At 32.4% G+C, this 21,507-nt stretch overlaps 1 protein-coding gene and 1 long non-coding RNA gene across 3 annotated transcripts in view; both read left to right on the top strand.

Moving 5' to 3' along the window:
• The window catches only part of LOC126746070 (Fanconi anemia group I protein), a 238,121-nt gene that overhangs the window by 105,190 nt on the left and 111,424 nt on the right, over positions 1-21,507 (top strand). The window lies entirely within an intron of this gene.
• Positions 18,297-20,126, top strand: LOC126746071 (uncharacterized). Of its 2 annotated transcripts, XR_007663786.1 has the most exons (4): positions 18,297-18,430; positions 19,298-19,459; positions 19,518-19,661; positions 19,914-20,126. It is a non-coding gene; the product is annotated as an uncharacterized LOC126746071 (long non-coding RNA). The 2 variants fall into 2 exon arrangements; XR_007663785.1 differs by lacking the exon at positions 18,297-18,430 and having other exon boundaries at positions 19,240-19,459.

The raw sequence follows: 21,507 nt of genomic DNA, 5'->3' as shown, positions 1-21,507 counted from the left end.
AAAATATTTGTTGATTTAGATGGCTGATGGTCGAAAGAGGGCTTTCTGGTTCCCAATACCGAAAAAGGAAGCTAGAAAAGGAAGAAGATGACAGGCGGTTAGCAGGTTCGTTAAAAAAGTTTTTGCGTCATCAACGAACCCACAATCGGCACAACCTCAACCTTCAAAAAGCCAAAGGCCGGATGTTCAACCTTTGACGTCAACTGAAGCCGATGCCGATGTAGAACAACCAAATGATGGAGATCAACAACCATCAGGAGATGAACTGAAACAAGATGATCACTCGACGAATACGCCAGCAAATACGCAAACTGAGAACATTGAAGCTATTCAGGTAAATGAAGAACGATTTAAAGACCCAGCGTATTGGTCCGAAATATTAACGGATAATATTAGATTATTGATTTTAGGAATAGGACCTGTTCAAATTAAAAATATTAATTATCCCATTAATCATTTAAATAGATGTTTTAGCGCTGCTTACTTTGAAAAAAATTAACTAACAATAAAAAAGTTGCTAGAACCTGGCTTATTTACTCAAAATCTAAAGATTCAGTGTACTGTTTTCCTTGTAAATTATTTAAAGTTTCTGATAATAGTTTTAATGAGGGGAATGGCTATAGTGACTGGCGACATTTATCTCGGACTTCGATTTTAGAGAGAATAATATCTGTTATCCAGTTTTTAGCTGGACAAAATTTAGCTTTTAGGGGTAATAGTCAAAAACTATTTGATAAGGGTAACGGTAATTTTCTGAAATTAATTGAGACGATTGCAAAATTTGATTCTGTAATGGCCGAACATATTGATAGAGTCCAACAAGATGGGAACAAAATGCCGCATTATTTGTGAGATAAAATACAAAATGAATTGATTTTTTTAATAGGAGAAAAAGTAAAAAAGTGTATTGTTGAATGTTTAAAATTATGCAAATATTTCTCAATCATTCTTGACTGTACACCTGACGTTAGTCACCAAGAACAAATTACCATTATTGTTAGATTCGTTTTTATTGATGATTGTTCTAAAAGTATAGAAATTCGAGAACATTTTTTAGGATTTTGTAAAGTTACAAGCACTACTGGTCAGGGGTTAACAGATTTTTTATTAAATTATTTAAAAGAACTGGATATTGATATTGCCGATATGAGAGGTCAGGGCTATGACAACGGAGCAAACATGAAAGGCAAGCACAATGGCCTACAAAAAAAATATATATATTAATACTAGAGCCTTTTTTGTACCCTGTGCCGCCCATAGTTTAAATTTAGTAGTTAATGATGCAGCAAAAAGCTCTCTAGAAGTAACTAATTTTTTTAGCACTATTCAGGAAATATATGTCTTTTTTTTTGGCCTCAACTTACAGATGGAATGCTCTCTTAAAAGAGCTGCCCAGGCTAACACTAAAGCCCTTATCGGATACCCGCTGGGAAAGCCGTATTGAGGCAATAAAAATTCTTAGATTTGAGTTAGAAAAAGTGTATGATGCTCTGTTTACGCTTTTTAATGATGAAAGCAGAGATAATGAAACAAAGAATATTGCAATGTCCCTAATAAATAAAATAAAATCATTTAAATTTATTTGTTCGTTAGTTATTTGGTACTACATTTTGGCAAAAATTAATGTAGTAAGCAATAAATATAAAGCGATAAATGAATCTAAGAAAATTGCGGAAGAAGTAGACGCCGAAATTTTCTTTCCAGCCATTCACTCAATAAGACCAAGGAAAAAAAAACGTTTTTTGATTATGAACACAAGGATGAGCCAATCCAATCTCCAGAGATAAATTTTAAAGTAATTTTTTTTTAATATTCTCGATATTTCAATTGGATGAGAGATTTCACAATTTACAAAAACATATTGAATTATTTGGTTTTTTAAACAATGTGAAAGCATTTTCCAAACCCGAAATAATGACTTATTGTAAGAATTTAGAAGCTAAATTAACTGACCCTGGAACAAAAAATACGGACATAAATGGATTGGACCTCTATAATGAAATCGACATATTATCAATTTACATTAATGATAGAAATATTTTCTCGGCCAAAGAAATATTAATATATCTGGTTGCTAACGATTTGAAAGGCATATTTCCAAATTTATTCGTAGCTTTAAGAATATTTTTAACAATGCCAGTCACTGTAGCTCATGGGGAACGCCGTAGCCGATCGAGAGTTCTAGCCGTGACACTGGTTTCGTGGCGTCAAAATTGAAGCCGAGATTTGTTGGCGCACGCCGTACAGTGGAACGACTAAGTGGAGATACCGCGGGACTTAATATTTTACATTTTACAAGATCTATAATATTTTTTTTATTATTACGTATTTTTAGATATATGATAAATGTTTTAAATATTTTTTATTACTTATTTTATTGGAAAAATATACATAAACGGTGTTTCAAATTCGTCTACCCTCAAAATACGAAAATGGATAATTTACCCCAAAGTTGCACATTATTTACTTGTAAAAGAATATGCCGTATAAAAAAATATATATATTATATTTTATGTGGTTTTGAAGATTATTGAAAAAAAAACAAATTTTCAAAAACTTATTCTTGACACTTTTGTGGGTTATCTTGGTTGCTATGGGAAAGTTTTCGCATTGCTGTATTACTTTTTCGTAAAAATGTTAATGCCGAAACAAAATTAGGTAGGTACCTACGCCAAATTTTTGTTGCTTATTTAAAAAATTGAAAATTTTAATGATTCCGAAAATAATCAAAAAAACCAAAAAAAAAATTTTTCTGAGCTTAAACAGGAATGCAGTAAGAGGTAGGCATTATTCTAAATAAAATTAAGATTGTAAAATGTAAGTTAAAAATAAAATTGTTAATTTACCCACCTAATTTAAATACCGAATTTTTATTCTTTTTAAAACTAACTTTTAAAAAGCGAGTATCAAAATAGTTTGGTAGTTTAAAATTTTAAATGCGTAATCTTACTATAAACTACAATAATAACTGCAGTAAAATATTATTTCGAATCAACGCAAAATATGTGCCCCAGCGCGGAATTTTTGCCATCGCGATGCGGTCGTCGCCTCGCATGATTTTGGCTTATGTTGTGAGGTATCGATGGAAGCGGGGATAAGTGTCCAGGCTAGAACTATCGATCGGCTACGGGAACGCTCATTTTCCAAACTAAAATTAATAAAAAACTACTTAAGATCCACAATGAGCCAATCAAGACTATCAAATTTATCAATTTATTTGAGGAAGACATTGTTTCTAATTACTTTTTTTTAATTTCTTTAAATTAGTATGTACGTAAAATATATTTTCTTTAGGTGTTTATATCGATGTAATTGCATATCAATATAGAAATACTTATATAAGTAAATAATACAGGGTGTCCCAAAATTAGTGGACGAAACGCAAACCCTGTATTCTTTGGTCAAAAATAACCTCACTTTTTCCTATAAACATATATCGGCAAACGCCCCTCAAGGGAGCTACGCCCCTTTTAAAGGGGGCACCCCTTTTAAAGGGGAAGATGGTTTTTTCCACTTATTTTCTAAACGGGTAAATATAAAAATTTTAAATTTTGGTATTCTCCCAATTTTGATATGCTGAATTTAGTTGTCATTTCATAATTTTCATTATTTAGTCAGGTGCGTATCATTTAGGGGGTGAGCCTAAAAAAATACTTAAAAAAAATTGTTTGCAAAGTTTTTGTTTTTTTTTAAAAACAAAAACTTAAAATTTTAAAAATTTAAAGCTTTTTACGTAAAAAAGTACCTCTTGGTCAATAACGCTAGGAATTACCATTTTCGAGAAAAACGCATTTAAAAATAACGCTGCATAGTATTATTAATAACAATTTTTATTAAGACTCAATAGCACGGTTCAAAATTAAATTGACAAATAAAATTGCAAACAGATAAAAATACTAATTTATTTGAGGCAAATGTTCAAATAAGTTTCCGTTTTCCTGAATGCATAACCTGGACCTTTTTTGAATGTTTTGGGTCGATCTAAAAATTTCAAATCGGGTTTCTCTTATTTGGCCTGCAGCTGCGAGAATTTGCCTCTGAAGCTCTTCTGGAGTATCAATTTCAGTGGCATAAATAATATTGCACATATTACCCCAAAGATAATAATCTAGAGGATTAAGGTCGGGCGATCGTGCAGGCCAATTTATTGGACCACCTCGGTCTATCCATCTACCTGTAAAATTATTGTCCAGCCAGTTTCTCACCTGTCGGCTGTAGTGAGCTGGTGCCCCATCGTGCTGAAAAATCATTTCCATCCGAGTTTCTATGGGAACATCGTCCAGTAAATCTCTGAGATTGTTTTGAAGAAAATTTAAATAATGACGACCAGTTAACCTGTGTGGCAAAATAATTGGGCCAATCAATTTATCTCCTATCAAACCCGCCCATACGTTAAAGGAAAATCTATGCTGAAAGTTAGTTCGTCGAACTACTCTCGGATTTTCGATGCTCCAAAAATGAGTATTACGGCTGTTAAAGCCCTTACTCCTAGAAAAAGTTGCCTCATCTGACCACAAAATTTTTTGACGAAGATTTGGATGATTTAAAATCCAATGACAAAAGTCTACTCGAGCTGGAAAATCTTCTTCTTCTAACTCCTGAACCCTTTTATAATGGAAAGGATAGTATCCTAACATCTTAGTCAATCTGAAATTATTTTTAAATATTTTAAGTTGCATAAATAAGCCTAAACCTTAGTAAGCCACTAAACATTCCAGTTAGTCGTCAAAAGGATTTGTTTTGGGGTGTTTGATGTTTGTGATAAGACTGATCCAAGTAAATAAAGTAAATAATAATAATAATAGTAATTAGAGTATTTTGAAATGAATTTAATGCGATCCGACGATAATAATTAATAACAACACTATTTATACCAATCTCAATTTTCAGTTATAAGTACTTTAAATTTAATTTTTTGGATAACAAATTAGGTACTTAATTATTTATTTATCATATTTAATTTTACTTACATTTGACTTTGGGATATTGGTAATCTCTTCTAAGGTTCTCAATGATATTTGAGGGTTTTCTTCAATTAAATTCAGTACTGCCCCATAACCATCATTTGCAATTGGTCTTCCTTGCCCTCGAGCACGTTCGAAGGATCCATATTCAAGTAAATTTCTATGAATTCTAACAAAAACTTTCCAATGTGGAAGCCTTTTTGCAGGAAACCTCCGCCGATACTCTCGTTCAGCGGCATGTGCGTTTCCATTGCAAAACCCATACATAAAATGAATATCTACTTTTTCACGGGTCGAAAAGTCTTCCATAGTTAAAAAGATATTAACAATTTGAATGCAAAATGACAACTAATCAATTACAACAAATGTGAATGTCATTATGCAGTGTGTCAATTTTTCCAAAGCCTGCTACTAAGTTTTCATAAAAATTGGTAGTGAAAATAATACTATGCAGCGTTATTTTTAAATGCGTTTTTCTCGAAAATGGTAACTCGTGGAGTTATTGATCAAGAGGTACTTTTTTACGTAAAAAGCTTCAATTTTTTAAAATTTAAAGAAAAAAAACAAAAACTTTGCACACAATTTTTTTTTAGGTATTTTTTTAGGCTTACCCCCTAAATGATACGCACCTGACTAAATAATGAAAATTATGAAATGACAACTAAATTCAGCATATCAAAATTGGGAGAATACCAAAATTTAAAATTTTTATATTTACCCGTTTCGAAAATAAGTGGAAAAACCATCTTCAGGTGCCCCCTTTAAAAGGGGCGTAGCTCCCTTGGGGGGCGTTTGCCGATATATGTTTATAGGAAAAAGTGAGGTTATTTTTGACCAAAGAATACAGGGTTCGCGTTTCGTCCACTAATTTTGGGACACCCTGTATATGCTTTTATGTATATTTTTTGTATAGATAATATTGATATATTGATTAATATATGTGTGTTTGGAATTTAATTCAATATGATTTTTTTATTACACCCTTTTTTTTAAACGTTGTACTTTGGTAAGAGCATTTTTTAAAACACTTTTTATAAAAATCACTGCAGAAGGGGCGAAGTTAGCTCTTGCATCCGGGCGGCAAATACCCTAGGCTCGGCCCTGGACCTTGCTGGCCATTCAATAAAATGAAGCGTACTTTTCAAACGCGCCATATTTTTAAACTTTGCAACTGCACTTGACATTTACTGACATTTACATAAAGAATACATACTGTTTACGTGCTATTAAATGGTGACGAGGTGTCAACAATCAAATATACCTGTTAAAAACTATGAAAAAACATGTTTGAATATGCTCAAATGACCCAAACAGTTGCAAATGTATAAATAATGTTAGTATTAAATAAATAAATAAATAATGTCTTTATTATACCAAAATGTACAAAGGCGAAGTCTAGACTAGGGCTAATCAACTGAACCTCTAATTACATGAACAAAAATATATACCAAATTACTTAGAGACCAGTTATAGAAAAAAGATAATAGAAAATCCGTAAAATCCATGAAATCTATCTTGAGTTGGAAAATAGTATAAAATGTACACATTTTCCCTTTAAATTATAAGGAGATCATCTGTAACGTGAGAAAATGCGATTTTGATTTTACTTAAAAACCAGCAATGAACATGCACTTAAGTGAATTCGGAAGTTCATTATACACCGAAACAGCATTAAAAAGAAAACATCTGTGAAATAAGGCAGAATGAAAACGAGGAGCCGATAATTTACTTATACATCTTAGATTGACGTCGTACACATCTCTTCGAAAATTAATTTTTTTTAGAAGGTAAGCAGGGGAGGATGTACCAAGCAATCGATGCACAAAAACGGCCAACTAATAAAGATAAAGATTCTCTACAGGCAACCATCCAAGAGTATACATTTTTTCTGAAACTCTGTCATATTTTCTTAAGGTAAAAATGAATCTACAGCAATTCTGATTTTGAAGCTTCTGCAAATGATACAGGCTAACTTTATTTAAACAAGGAACATAAACAATGTTACAGTAGTTCATAATAGGAAGTACTAAGGACTCGTATAATTTCTTGCGTATTTTGTAGTTAATGATACTTCTATTAGTGTACAATGGTTTGAGCGCAAAATAGGATTTTTTAATTACGTCAGAAACGTGCATTTTGAATCTCAAGTAGTCCTCGAAAATTACACCAAGATTTTTAATGTTATCAACTGTTTTTAACTGCGTTGTAAATTCTCCAAGACAATTTTTTTTTTATTCTTTGAAGAGAAACACACTACAGAACACTTTCTATGATTTAATTTTAAATTACATGACTTAATTTATCCTACTACAACCTCCCAATACGTCATCAGCTTTAAAAGAATTTGCGTATTATCCGCAAAGCCCTGATTACTTCAATATTTAACAACCTTATACATGTCTGCTATGTCTAAGGTCGCAGTAGTCCTTTGCCTACTGATTTTAGTTAAAGGCATTATAAAATATGTCTTCCAAACATCAGGAAAACAACCTTTTTCCAAACAGAAGTTTATAACATGAGTCAAGTGAGGAGCTAGATGATGAATACAATGTTGGAGCATATTCGCTGAGATACAGTCACTACCACAGGCAGTAGATTTGAGGCCTAAAACAATTTTTGAAATTTCTGCTACAGCGGCTAAGCGAAATGAGAACTGGAGATTAGGACTAAATGTATGATTAAGCAAATATTCGACTGTCTCTAGGCAGTTATCTGAAGGACTATAAACTGATGAAAAATAATCATTTGTTTTGTCCAGATTTTAAAGGTTTTTAGAACGGTTAGAAAAATTTCTGAGAATAAGGCTTTTTATTGCTTTTCATAGTTTTCTACTATTGCTGCTTTGTTGATGAAGTTCCAAATATGCTTTCTTTTTCCGCCTAATCATCCCCACCACCGAATTTCGAAGTTGCTTGTAGAATAGTCAATCGGGTAAACTCTTAGACTTTTTAAATATTGATAACGCTTTATTTTTTTCTTTTATAAAGAGTTTAACGCTTTCGGTAATCCATGGAGTATAAGGTGTAGAAATCCTTGAGAATGTCTCATCATTCCGACAGAAATGGTAAATTTTCTCAAAAAAAAAAAAAGCATTGGTATTACTTTTTCCCTCCTTCAAATCTCCGGGCATGGATAGGTTATATCCATGCCTTCAACAAAATGGGTTAGATGTACTAACTCTACATATCGTCAGAATATTTAAGACTTTCCTTGCTCAGGGTTACGTCCCCAAGTTATGGGGTGAGGTAAAAGTTGTCTTTATTCCAAAACCAGGAAAAAAGAGTTGTGAAGCAATTCGGACCCGGGAAAAGTGTGTTTGTGCCGGGAGTTCAAGCTTCTCTCGTCTGATTTGTATGAGTGCCATCGGGGCGTTTAATCGACCCTCAGCTCCTTGACTTTTTCAGCCATGTAATTTAGCTGATCATGATTCTTTATAGTTTTGTCACATGATAGAAGTTCCTCTGTAGGGTCGACTTATATCCGACCTAGTTAGTACTTCTCACGCTCTTGTACTTAACTATTGATGTGTTACTGACAGCAATGATAAACCGTATGTGTCTATGATCTGGGGATGATGGCTCCGATGATACTGTTCCTGACCTTGCTGCTGACATAAGTTGAACTAATAGTTAAATCTAGTACCTCTTTTCTGTTTTTAGCGATAAAGGTTGGCCCATTGTTAATTATTATTACCTTTTCAAGTATATAGTTGAAGAGAGACTCACCGTGATTTATACGTCTTATGCTTCCCCATGCTGTGTGGTGAGAGTTTGCATCACATACCAGGATAAACTGCACGTTTTTCTTTTTGCAGTATGCAATCATATTTTGCATCAACTGTGGGGGAGGTTGTATGCAGAGCATATGATTGCCTCCGCACCACCCGGCAAGAAAACGTGGACCGGTATGGGATCTGATTAGAGTTTGGAAGGTATTAAACCTATAGGCAAAGGACTACGTCCTATTATAGTGAATGCAGGTGGTGAAAACAGGTTTGTTGCTAATGTTTGTTTGTTGGCAATCATCATGACAACAACAAGGAAAATTATAAAAAGTGGGTCACGGAGACTCTGATTCCAACCCTTAAAACCAAGAACTGTGGTTGTAATCGATAACGCCTCATACCATAAACAATTAGAAGAAGCACCAACAACTTTGTCAAGGGAAACGGAAATGCAAGAATGGATTTGCATAAGATGAATCTATGTTAAAACCAAAATTATATAATAAAACTTCACAAACCAAAGTATAAACATTATGAAATAGATAAACTCTTTAAAGCAAAAGGTCATGACGTGTTACGATTACCACCATTTCATTCCGATCTAGAGTTTGTATATTGTAAACCCAAGAGTTTGTATGGGCTGATCAAAGTTGTACGATACTGTGACGATTTTTAAAGAATTTTAACCCAACAAATGAAACCTCGTTGTGAGCATGCCAAAAAAATTGACAAGAATATGTTTCAAAAGAACCATTGGTAGATATTAATGTAGATGGAACTGATAATAGATCAGAAAATGTAGATTTTAAACAAAATAGTAAATTGTCTGGTATATAAGGAAAAGTATGGTGTGAAAAGTTAATCGTCGGAGAGGAAAAAACCTACCTTAATGTGTAAATTTGACTTTAACATATGTATATATTATTTTGTCTTTTATTTATTAGATAAATATATTACATTTGAATTTAACATAAAAAAAGTCTAGAACAAACAGGGTAAAACCTTTTTACCTGAAAAAATTTTACTTTTTAAAGTAAACTGGAAAAATAGAACAAATTTTATACATTTTTGTAAAAAGAAAATCATTATGTTTATTTAGGACAAAAAAAAAATTAACATCGTCGATTGAGATTTTATAAGTTTGATATTTTTTTTAAATAAGCATTTTAAATACAAACTTTCAATAAGTATATTTTGTATCTATTGGGTTGTTATAACCAGCTTAATTTTCTTAAAAAAAAAAGTAAAATTGTTTGTTTTAAAATATTTTAAAAAGAATAAAAATTATAAAACCTTTATTTTATTTCAACATAACATTATAATGACAAATACAACATCACCTGTGTATATTATGAATGTTTTATATTAAAAATGTAATGGCAAGCAATTCAAAAGTAATCGGCTAAAATAACTTAATTTTATTTACTATAATGGATATTATATTTATTTGAATATATTACTAAAAGTTACGCCAATTCGTAAATTTCACGGTTAAAATATTTCGAGTGTAAACTTAGTCAAAACCTAGGAATTTAAAATTTTGTATTATGTTTATTCCTTTTTGTCCATGTTGCACACTGACTCTTTCGTCTGCGCATTTCATCGGCCATTTATATACAGGGTGTTCATTTAAAAACTTCCCGCCACGGATTTATCGAAAACCACTGTTTAAAAAAAAAAACGCCGAAATACGTCAAAAGGTTTGTCAAGGGGGACAACTTTCTAACCTAAAATTACTTCACCCCCTTTCACCCTCTGCCTCACAGGGTCATCCCTTTAAAAATTTTAAATGGCAAGGGTTATCGGGTAATAGCTTATTTAAAAGGTCTTTCGAAGTCTTTTATTTTGATGTTTGATTTTTTTAAATCGGTCGATTCGTTTTCGAAAAAATTAGAAAAATCTTTGTTTATCTTAATTTGTTCAGATAGAAAACAAAAACATGCAAATATCAGTTTTTATTTCAATAAGTGTTCAAAATGTTGCCCGTTAGGGTTTGCCAAATCTACAATTCGTTTATAATGTAAAACGGAAACTACCAACATAAACAGCAATTCCGAAGATTAGACGTGGAAAAAACTAAATAACAACCTGAATTTTTTTCCGCATTATGTTCATCAACACAGATATCCTGGGCGAACTGTTATTGTTATACCTGCTTAGTTATTTATAGTTGTTAAGGAAAATAAAGAATATATCTAGCAGTCAGTTACATTTGTGACAGACAGTCTTGGAATAGTGAAAATTTATTTGTTGAATTGAAGATTTTACTTGCAAAATGGTTTACACACTAGCCGAAAGAGTGGAAATTATTCTAATTTATGGTGCCCAAAATCAATGTGCTCGGCAAACTGCCGTCACGTTTAATGCCAGACATCCGGAGAAGATAACTTCGCATAGGTATGTTTTGGACCTTGTGACTAAGTTTACTGAAACTGGATCTGTTGCAAATAAAAAACGTGATCATCGGCGAATTTTGGATGAAGCCGCTCTAGTTGAAGTTTTGGGTCATTTTGGAATATATCCTAATACTTCATTACACAAAATTGTTGCTGCCACTGGTATTTCATTAGGCTCTGTTCACACAGTTACCAAACTTCATAAATTTCATCCATTCAAAATGAAAATATTGCAAGAGAAGACGATTTCGATAGGCGAGTTGAGTTTTGTGAAAAAATGACTGAAGCGATTAATGATAATACTATTCATGTAAAGAATATCTGCTTCAGCGATGAATGCACATTTTATCTGAATGGATTTGTTAATAAGCATAACTATAGATATTGGAGCAATGAAAATCCTCATGCATTTGTAAAAGGGCATATCCAGTACCCTCAAAAAATTAATGTATGGGCAGGCATTTTAGGAAATAAAGTCATTGGGCCATTATTTATTAACGGAAATTTAAATGGAGACATTTATTTCAATATGTTGGAAAATACCATCAATCCACTTATAACTGAATCCATTGAAAACCAAATCGATGATGATGAAAACCCTATACTTGATGAGGCGGAAATATATTTCCAGCAAGACGGCGCTCCTCCTCACTATGTTCTTCCCGTTCGGCAATGGCTAGACGACGAGTTTCTAGATAAATGGATAGGGCGAAGGGGGCCTATAGAATGGCCTGCTAGATCTCCTGATATAACGCCGTTAGACTTTTTTCTATGGGGTCATTTGAAATCTATTGTGTTTACTCCCCAACCTAAAAGTTTGGATGAACTTCGTCAACGCATCATCGACAGCTGCCATCCCACAACATGTTTTTGAAAATGTCCGTCAGGAATTTGAATATCGCCTATATCATTGTTTAGCCAAAAACGGGCAACATTTTGAACACTTATTGAAATAAAAACTGATATTTTTATGTTTTTGTTTTCTATCTGAGCAAATTAAGGTAAACAAAGATTTTTCTAATTTTCTCGAAAACAAATCGACCGATTTAAAAAAATCAAACGTCAAAATAAAAGATTTCGAAAGACCTTTTAAACAAGCTATTTATTACCCGATACCCTTTGCCATTTAAAATTTATAAGGGGATGACCCTGGGAGGCAGAGGGTGAAAGGGGGTGAAGTAATTTTAGGTTAGAAAGTTGTTCCCCTTGACAAATCTTTTGACGTATTTCGGCTTTTTTTTTTAAACAGTGGTTTTCGATAAATCCGTGGTGGGAAGTTTTCAAATGAAGACTCTGTATGGTTGAGTTACATGTGCTAAAATGTTATTATAGAAGTTTCAGACTGTCTGATATTTTGAAAAGTTTCAAAAGTAACAACTGACGACAGTCTCTAACAGCATTTCTTACTTTATGTAAAAAACATAAATATAGTAGAATTCTTCTTGACTGTTTCGAGTTGCTCAACTAAAAATTGTAAGATGGGAATCAAACAACTGAGCCAAAATTGATCTGACAAGGGAGGAGTAAAGCATTCTGAAAGTAAACATTGGCAAGTCAACCCAAGACCACTGAATGAAACTAAGGAACTTCAATACCCTATTTGTTAAATAATTGATATGACTCGAATGATAATTTTGTGTCCATCCAGGCTCCCGAAACTTCTGTTTTAGAGCCAATTGCAGATTATTTATTGAGTAAATAAAAAGTATAGGTATAATTTTATAGCATTTATTAATATTAAGTGACATTCTGTTCGTATCACAACTAATAAAAAATTATTGAAGATCCTCTTGTAGAAGACCAGCATCATTGAATATTTCTAAAAGGCTTGACATCCTCAAACATCAGAACACCGGATTTTAAAAAATTTTAAACCCAATAATTATTTAAGAATAGGAGAAATTGTTTGAGGGAATTTTCCCCCTGTAAGTCGATATTATTAAGCGGATTGTTTTTAAAGTTTAACGACAACAAATAATAATTTATGAAAGAAAGACTATGTCAAATGAACTCACCCAGTGCACTACAAGATGGAGAAACTAATGGAAAATTCTTTAAGTACGCAATTTGCTTTTCTCTCGAATCTGTTACTGTCGAGGTCTATCGTTTCCCACTTTTCCACTTTAAAAGTCGTACCAAGAGACAGAAACGTTGTAACTAAAGATCTGTTTAAGTAAAATTAATATTTAAATGGCCTCATAATTGTTCATGCAGGTTCCGAGAAGGGTTTTGTGGACAATACCTGTTTAATATATAAAGCCGGATTGGCCACAGGTGATTACCATGGCCAAATGAATAGGGAAAATTTTACTAGATGGCTCACGGAAAAACTTCTCCCAAATATACCTGCCAATTCGGTAATAGTGTTAGACAATGCTCCTTATCATTCGGTGCAGGAGGATAAAACCCCAACAAAATCCTCTTTAAAAAGAGATATAATCGCCTGGTTAACTAAGAAAGGTAGCTATAACAACTTATTTAAGCCTTTTGAACTGATAAATTTTAAATTTTAAATATATCAATGTACCTACATAATATGTACATACACGGTGAGCTAATGAAAACTTTCCAACCCAGTTTCTTCAGATATTTTCTTTTAAAAAAAATTTTTGATGATCGTTTTTTGACTTCAGGCGAACAAATTTATTTGGTATATTCAATCCCTTAACTTTAACCCCACGCAGGGGTGACTATCAACTCCAAAATCTTAAATGGTAAGTATATCACTCGACACCCCTTCCTATTTAAGATTTTGGGGTTGATAGTCACCCCCCGCATGGGGGTTAGAGTTAAGGGATTGAATATACCAAATAAATTTGTTCGCCTGAAGTCAAAAAACGATCATCAAAAATTTTTTTTAAAAGAAAATATCTGAAGAAACTGGGTTGGAAAGTTTTCATTAGCTCACCGTGTATGTACATTGATATATTTAAAATTTAAAATTTATCAGTTCAAAAGGCTTAAATAAGTTGTTATAGCTACCTTTCTTAGTTAACCAGGCGATTATATCTCTTTTTAAAGAGGATTTTGTTGGGGTTTTATCCTCCTGCACCGAATGATAAGGAGCATTGTCTAACACTATTACCGAATTGGCAGGTATATTTGGGAGAAGTTTTTCCGTGAGCCATCTAGTAAAATTTTCCCTATTCATTTGGCCATGGTAATCACCTGTGGCCAATCCGGCTTTATACATTAAACAGGTATTGTCCACAAAACCCTTATCGGAACCTGCATGAACAATTATTAGCCGACCTAAAATTATATGACTGTAACCTATACACACTGTTTTGTATTGTATGCTTACCCGTTGAACTAATTTTTTTTTAAACCACCAGTAACTGTATCGCTCTGCCAACATTTCTTGAACGTCAAATCGTTATCCACCCAAGTTTCGTCCAAGTAAATAATGTTTCGGCCTTCTTCACGATATTTTCGTATTTCGCGAAGATATTTGTATCTCCAGAAAAGAATATTGGGCCTCTCCATTAAGATTTTCCTCTTATTTTGTTACTTACGCCAAAAAAAAGCCATTTGACTTTAATAAAAGCCGAAGCGTTTCCCTGGAATAAGAAAAATTTGCCTTTTCTTTTAATTTTCTTAACAACTTTCTAGTTGTCGGAACCACCCACTTTATATTCCAGGTAAAATCTGGTGATACAATGCCTAACTATTTGAAAATGAAAACTGTCATCTTTTTCGACGACAGTTTTCCGTGGCCGTTTTTTCCCTGGACTGGCTAACATTTCATCAGGGTTATTTTGTCGCCTTTCTTCATCTTCCTTGTGAATTTTTCTCACAGATGATACGGAGACTCCGGTATAAAGGGAAACGCTTTCAAGCTTACGCTTAACAGGCAATTTCATCGAATTATTTGCAGCTTCTTCATCGCAAATCCTAATAACAACATTTTGAATGCATAGTTAGTATACAAAAAGCAATAAAATATAATATAAACTACTGTTTTTTTAAGAGGCACAATGTATTTCACTTTTTTTAAAATAAATTATTATAACTTACCTGTAAACGTTTGCTATCACTTCCCTCGATTGACTATGAAGGACCTTACCCTCAGTGAATTTATTCATTATAATAAATGTTATTATTCGTATATATGTAGACATAATAATAAAACAAACTAAAAAATTAAATATTAGGTATTTCATGTAAGTAATAAAACAGTGAAACTCCAAACCTACGAAAATTACACTACCTACTTATAGGTATACACAACACTAATATCAGTTTTTTTAATTAATAGCCACAAATAAAACAAAATAATAAATAACATATAAAATAAACGGAATCCAAAAATCAATGACAAAACTTACGCCACTGTCCACCCTTCAATAGTAATCAATGTTTTGAAACGGCAGCAAGCGTTGTAAACAGGTGACAAAGACGCTGTCCAATGAACTGTCGAAATCATTCATAACAAAAACACGTGCGGCGAGGGAAACCAATCACAAGCGTTCAGGTTCATAATTTTTGGACAAACATTTAATTGTACCATATTTAATGGTAAAACAATTGCGTATTAAAGCCAAAATGGAATAACTATTTAGATTATAATTCTTAACATTTTATCCACTATATCTTGTGATTATAAAAAATCTTATATTGCATATTATTAGAAAGTAAGTCCTGCACAATTACGTTTTGAGGTTAAACGTGGCAACGTCGAATATTTTGGCCCACATTCCTGCGGCTGTTTCAGATCCACTTGCCAGACTATAGTTTTACCAACGGACGTTACTACTCGAACCACGCCATCATTTCCAGGATGCAACTGTATAATGCAACCCAAGTTCCAACGAAGAGGTCCAGTTTGGTCGCTTGAGAAGAGTAATAGGTACAAGAGTTCCTAATTTTTATTTGGGACGTATTTTCTATCTGGGGTTTAGAGGTTCGATAGTCATGAAATGAGCAGGACTAAAAGCTAGTAGATGATTAGGATCGGCGCGAATTTGATAGAGCCTCAGTTTGGACAAGCAGAGTATTTAACTCCCCGTAGGTCAACACTTGCTCCCAGAAGCGAGGGCCATCTGGTGGATTAAACCTCCAATTAATAGTTAGGGATTTCACAAAATGTTTGGTAAGTTCACTAAGTTGCCGGCTGACACCAGTAGAATTAATTCCTTCGGCGATAATTATGACATAACAGCGATCACGTCAGGCTATAAAACGTTTGCGATGACAGCTTCAGAGGTTAAATCGGGGACAGTCCAGGTACATTGCCTTTACGGCACAATAAACCAATGTATATTTTGTATAGATTTTTCTGTAATGATATGTGCCTTAAGGCGCTTAGCACCCCGTATCTTACTTAGGGTAATGATTATCGGACCTGCATAGTCGAGACAGTTGACTGACTTGTAATACCCGAAGTGAGGGCAAGTCTAATATTCTTGGATTATAAGATCTAGGATGACAACGAAAGCAGTCTGGAGTCTTGCAGGGTCTTGAATCTAGGGTGAAGATTCTTTTTTTGTAAATTTGCTCATTTATAAGTATAGTGAGTCGATGAGTTTTAGGCAAAGGTAAGGGATGCTTTTCGTTGCAGAAGAGATCCGAGTTTCTCCTCCTACCACCCACCCTAAGGCAACCATCCTCCGCGACGAAGGCGGCTAATTTTCGAAAAGGTTGAAAGTTGGGCATTACCTGATCTATCTTAATATTAAGGAAAACATCATGAAGACATAAGTGCTCTACTAATATCACTAAAACCAAAAGTGAATTTTGTAATTCAACGGAATTAATAAAAATCTTGTTCGCAAAACATATGCCATGACGCGTTGTATTTTGGGCATAGAGGAGAATTTATCCAGCTATTTAAGCAGCCTATATTCAGAAACATAAATTTTAAAGGCACATTTAAAATTTATGTTGCTATTTCTTGATACTAGATTGGCAGGCTGAATTGGTCAACAATGCAGAGGATGGAACCAAAGGTGGTTGGATGCATGAAATACTACACTTATCTTTCCATCTTTGTGAGATACAAATGCGTGGAAATCGTGGAATATATTAAGCAGTGGGAAATAGGTCAAGACTCCAAATAGTCTTTCATGAACTCCACATAAGTTTACCTTAGCTTTGAATTCTGAGACAAGCATTTCGTCAAAAAATTTTCGCTTAAAGGCTAACGAGTATGATTTACCAAGCTCAGCTTTTGAACATTTGAAGGCCAAAGTAACAATAAACCTGGCTGAAGGATCCCATTAGGTAGTTTTTCAGTAAATGTTCTCGCACATAATTTTTTCTGGGGCCTAATTAAGAAACTAATAAATTTACGCAGAAAAACATGGAAAATTCTTTAAGTAGTATGCAAAGTGCATAGTGTCATTAATTGCTTTCTCTCATGTCTGTTACTGTCGAGGTTTTTCGTGTCTCTCCCATGTTCCTACTTCAAAAATCAGACAGAAACATTGTGGATAAAAATCGATGAAATTTAAATTTAAATGTTCGTTAAGTTTTAAAGTTTATCCGCTAAATTCAAATATTTAGTTTATTGTGAACAATAGCTAAAACAAAACAGGGCTTCAATGGGAACCTTGTGTTACCTCTGATGGCCCACAGATTCCATCAGATAATGAGCCTGCAAGATTGATCACTTGAGTTATCGTTTTAACAAACTCATATATCCACTGAAGAAGAGGATCTGCAATACTTAAAGCCTTTAGTTTCCCTAAGAAGACCCCATGATTGACCCGATCAAAAGCTTTAGAGAAATCTATATAGCTCGAGTCAACCTTGGATCCCCCTTTAAACTATTGCATATGCCATTATCCTTAGAATATTGAAAGGCTGGAATTAGTAAACAACAACTTTGTTTGAGTCCAACATGTGCACAGGGGCAAGAGGGGTGTTTTGTTTACAAACATGTTTGCCGATTCTCTGTTGTCAAGTCGACGCAAATTTCCAACGGAGGAAATTTTTAGCTATATTTTAACAACCATTATAACGTTAATTTAACTTATTTGTGTTGTATTTTATAGGAAAATTTAAAATAAAAAGTATAAATACTACAATTAACCTATTTTAAGAATAAATATAATATCCTTAAGCAAAAAAAAAAAAACAAAAGTATTAACATTCTTATCCCTAAAACTGCTTCTAAAAAATTTGAAGCGACAACACCGGAGCTTAAGCGCCTGAGCCATACGCGTAGTGTCATCTGTCAAACGGCTTTTAGTTTATTTTCGGGATTCGTGTATTTTCTTTAATGTTTGGTTTCAAAAGGAAAAAGGCCACATTTTAGTGTTTTTTTAAATTGCTAGGATGGCAAAAACTTGTGTCGTTTGTGCCGCATCATGATAAAAAGGTGATTCAAGCCGATCTTTTCACAAGTAAGTACCGATACTTTCATAACATCACATCATGGGGTAACCATCATCATAAATGTAGAATAGGGGATCTTATAGATAAACCTAATAAAAACTTGAATGTGAAAGTGTGCATAAAATACCAAAATATTTATAATTTTAAATCTAAATATTTTTTTAAACATATTCATCTATCAATAGGCTATAAAAAATATAAAACTAGAATTTTGTCCCTGGTTTTATTACAGGATTTTATGTTTTTTTTTGTTGTTTTGGCAAAAAGAAGGCATACCTAATACCCATGTACCTATCTATGTATAGTTATGTTTTTTTTAATATAGACATTAGGTAGATAGATGAAATTACTAATTTTTTATTGCCTTTAAAGAATTTTCAAATTTATTTATAGATATTGATATCTATGTATAAAGTTAATTTTGTCTTTCCCTAAAATTTGGTCGATATATTTTTTTTGTTTTACCATATTGCAACTTACAATAATATATATAGTAATTGGCACCACTTATTAATTCATTACTGTAATTTTTTTTGCTTTTTGATTAAATATCAAATACTTGTTATAGATTGCCTAATATATGCCCAAAGGGAACAATGGATTTCATTAATGGAAATCAACACAATTAAACAGAACATATTTGTTTGTTCAGGTCACATCCTTAGAAGTGATTTCTTATATAAGGAAGATAATATTATTAGTAGCCAGACTTTATTAAAAAAATCAGCTCTACCTCAAAGGTAATTTTTTTTAAATATATTATTCTAGAAAAAAAAAATTGTCACAAAAAGGATTAGTGTTACTACTCATATAAGCTTTATTTATACCTAATACTTATTAAATTAGGTATGTGTGTAAAACTATTTTTTTACTAGGATTTCTGATGCACTGGTTAAAAACACAGCAGCCGATAATTCAGTTAATTTACCAAGTGATTTACCCTTCAAAGCTGCAGGGGTAGCTTTCCTGAAGAGTGCAAAAACTTCTTTAGCTTCCAAAATGGTATATAGTACAAACAGTGAAGCTAATATAGACAAGTATGGATAATTAAAATAGATTAATATTCTTGATACACCAAATTTTGTATAATTACAGATCTGATCATTCATCATCAACAATAACTGCATCTAAGATTAATAGTTCTACAGTAACCGTGGGGTCTAGGTCAACAATTACTATTTCTCATCCAAGCCGTTTTTGTTTAACTGCTACACATTCCCTGACTCTGCCAAGGAAAAGGTAAAAATACACTCAAAATAGACTACTAGTTTTATGCCATGTATCCTATTCTATATATCTTATTTAAAAGTGATATTGTATTTTATTGTGTTATGTTTGTTTAATTAAATGCAATTAATCAAATGTATGATATTACAAAGATTCTTTATAATAACATACATTTTATTGATTAATTGAATTATCATAATACATTTTTTTAAATTTTTTCTTTTTAATTTTGGTAATACTATATTTTTATGTATATTATTCTAGGGTAAAATCAAAATGATATCCTGAGGACCTAAGCACTGATGATTCCACCGTTTCAAAAGCTAAATCACTTGTTACCAAATTATGGAAAAAAAATAAAGAACAAAAAATTAAAATTCGAAGATTGCAATAAACAAATTTGCGCCAAAGAAATTGAATTAGATGTCTCAAGTCATTATTAAAATACTTAAGAAATAATAACATGATTTTCGAAAAAGCCCAACATACTACTATTTTATTTGACTTGTAAAAGTACTTGTTTGTATATTACTACTAATAAACTATCTAATCTAATCTATTGTACATAGTCTATAGTCATTCTTAGGTAAGCTTTGTTTTTTAGTATAAATTAATATGATATAATATTTGGTATTAGGTATTATATAGGTCACTGTTAAATGTCTCAAAACCATTGTACAGGCTAAATACTCATAATAAAAATCTTATAACCTATAAAAAACCTGCAACTCCTTCACAATATGAACATTCTTGTAGTTTTAACTCTTTCCGCTGAATCAATACTGTCCCTTTGAAAAAGTCAGCACCATAGAAGTATATATTATGTGATATAAAGTAGTGATGTAAAACTAAGTTTTGTCCAATATAATAATAATAAAATTTTGCAAAATGTTAATAATTTGTGTCTTAAAACATGATTTATTAAGAAATCTATAATATTATATTAATAAAATATTTAATTTCCATAAAAATGCTTTGACAAAAATGGTGCCTTTTATTAGGACCTTCCTCTAACGAAGTCCATTAAAAAACACATAAATAGCTCATAAACGGTAATATTACTTATACTCAAACTCTGTAATAATTAATAAAAATTTATCAGGTAAATATTTGTTGACGACGTCACTGGTAGAGAGTGCTTGTATCAGTGGCATCAACAATGCGATCGAGCGGCGTTGCGATGCCATTACCGTTTTTTCGTACTTTATTTTAATTTATTTAAAGTTAATATTGACTTCGATATAGAGTATTTTATCAAATTTATTTTAAAAAAATGCTTGATATTTTATTAAAGGGGAGCAGTAGTATTGTTTTGAGCCTTCGGAAACAACTGAAAATTTTTATGATATTATAAAGTGATTTTTGCCATTTCTCTATAAGCATTTGGCATCATTGCATCAGAGATGTTGCAAGCAAACAAACCTGTCCATAGTTCCACGGCATGCTACTTCTAGCCTTTCAATGTTCTAAGCCATTAACATACAAAACCAAATTGATATTAGCAGATCTGCCCTTTATAAATCCAAATTGTTCCAGATTAAAAACCGTTCTAAAACTCCAGCCTAATATCTTACTAACAAGACAATCTAATAATTTTAATAACTGATTAGTTACGTACAGCATAATGGTTGGTAATATCACTTCTATTCCCAGATTTAAGAATAGGTTTAAAAAAACTTTTTTTCATCCATTTTGGTCTTGTAATTGTAAACACGCATTGTTGAGGCAAAAATGCTGGGATTCCATCTGGTCGAGAACACATCCTATTTTTAGAAGAAGCATTGACAAAGATACAGTACTTAAACCAATTGAATTATCAAAAATATAAAAAGTCATAATATTGAGTTCTTCATCTGAG

The sequence above is a fragment of the Anthonomus grandis genome, chromosome 17 (genome assembly GCF_022605725.1).
Source record: "Anthonomus grandis grandis chromosome 17, icAntGran1.3, whole genome shotgun sequence".
NCBI lineage: Eukaryota > Metazoa > Arthropoda > Insecta > Coleoptera > Curculionidae > Anthonomus > Anthonomus grandis.
The sequence above is the reverse complement of the archived record's forward strand: the minus strand, read 5'-3'. Positions and strand labels throughout refer to the sequence as shown.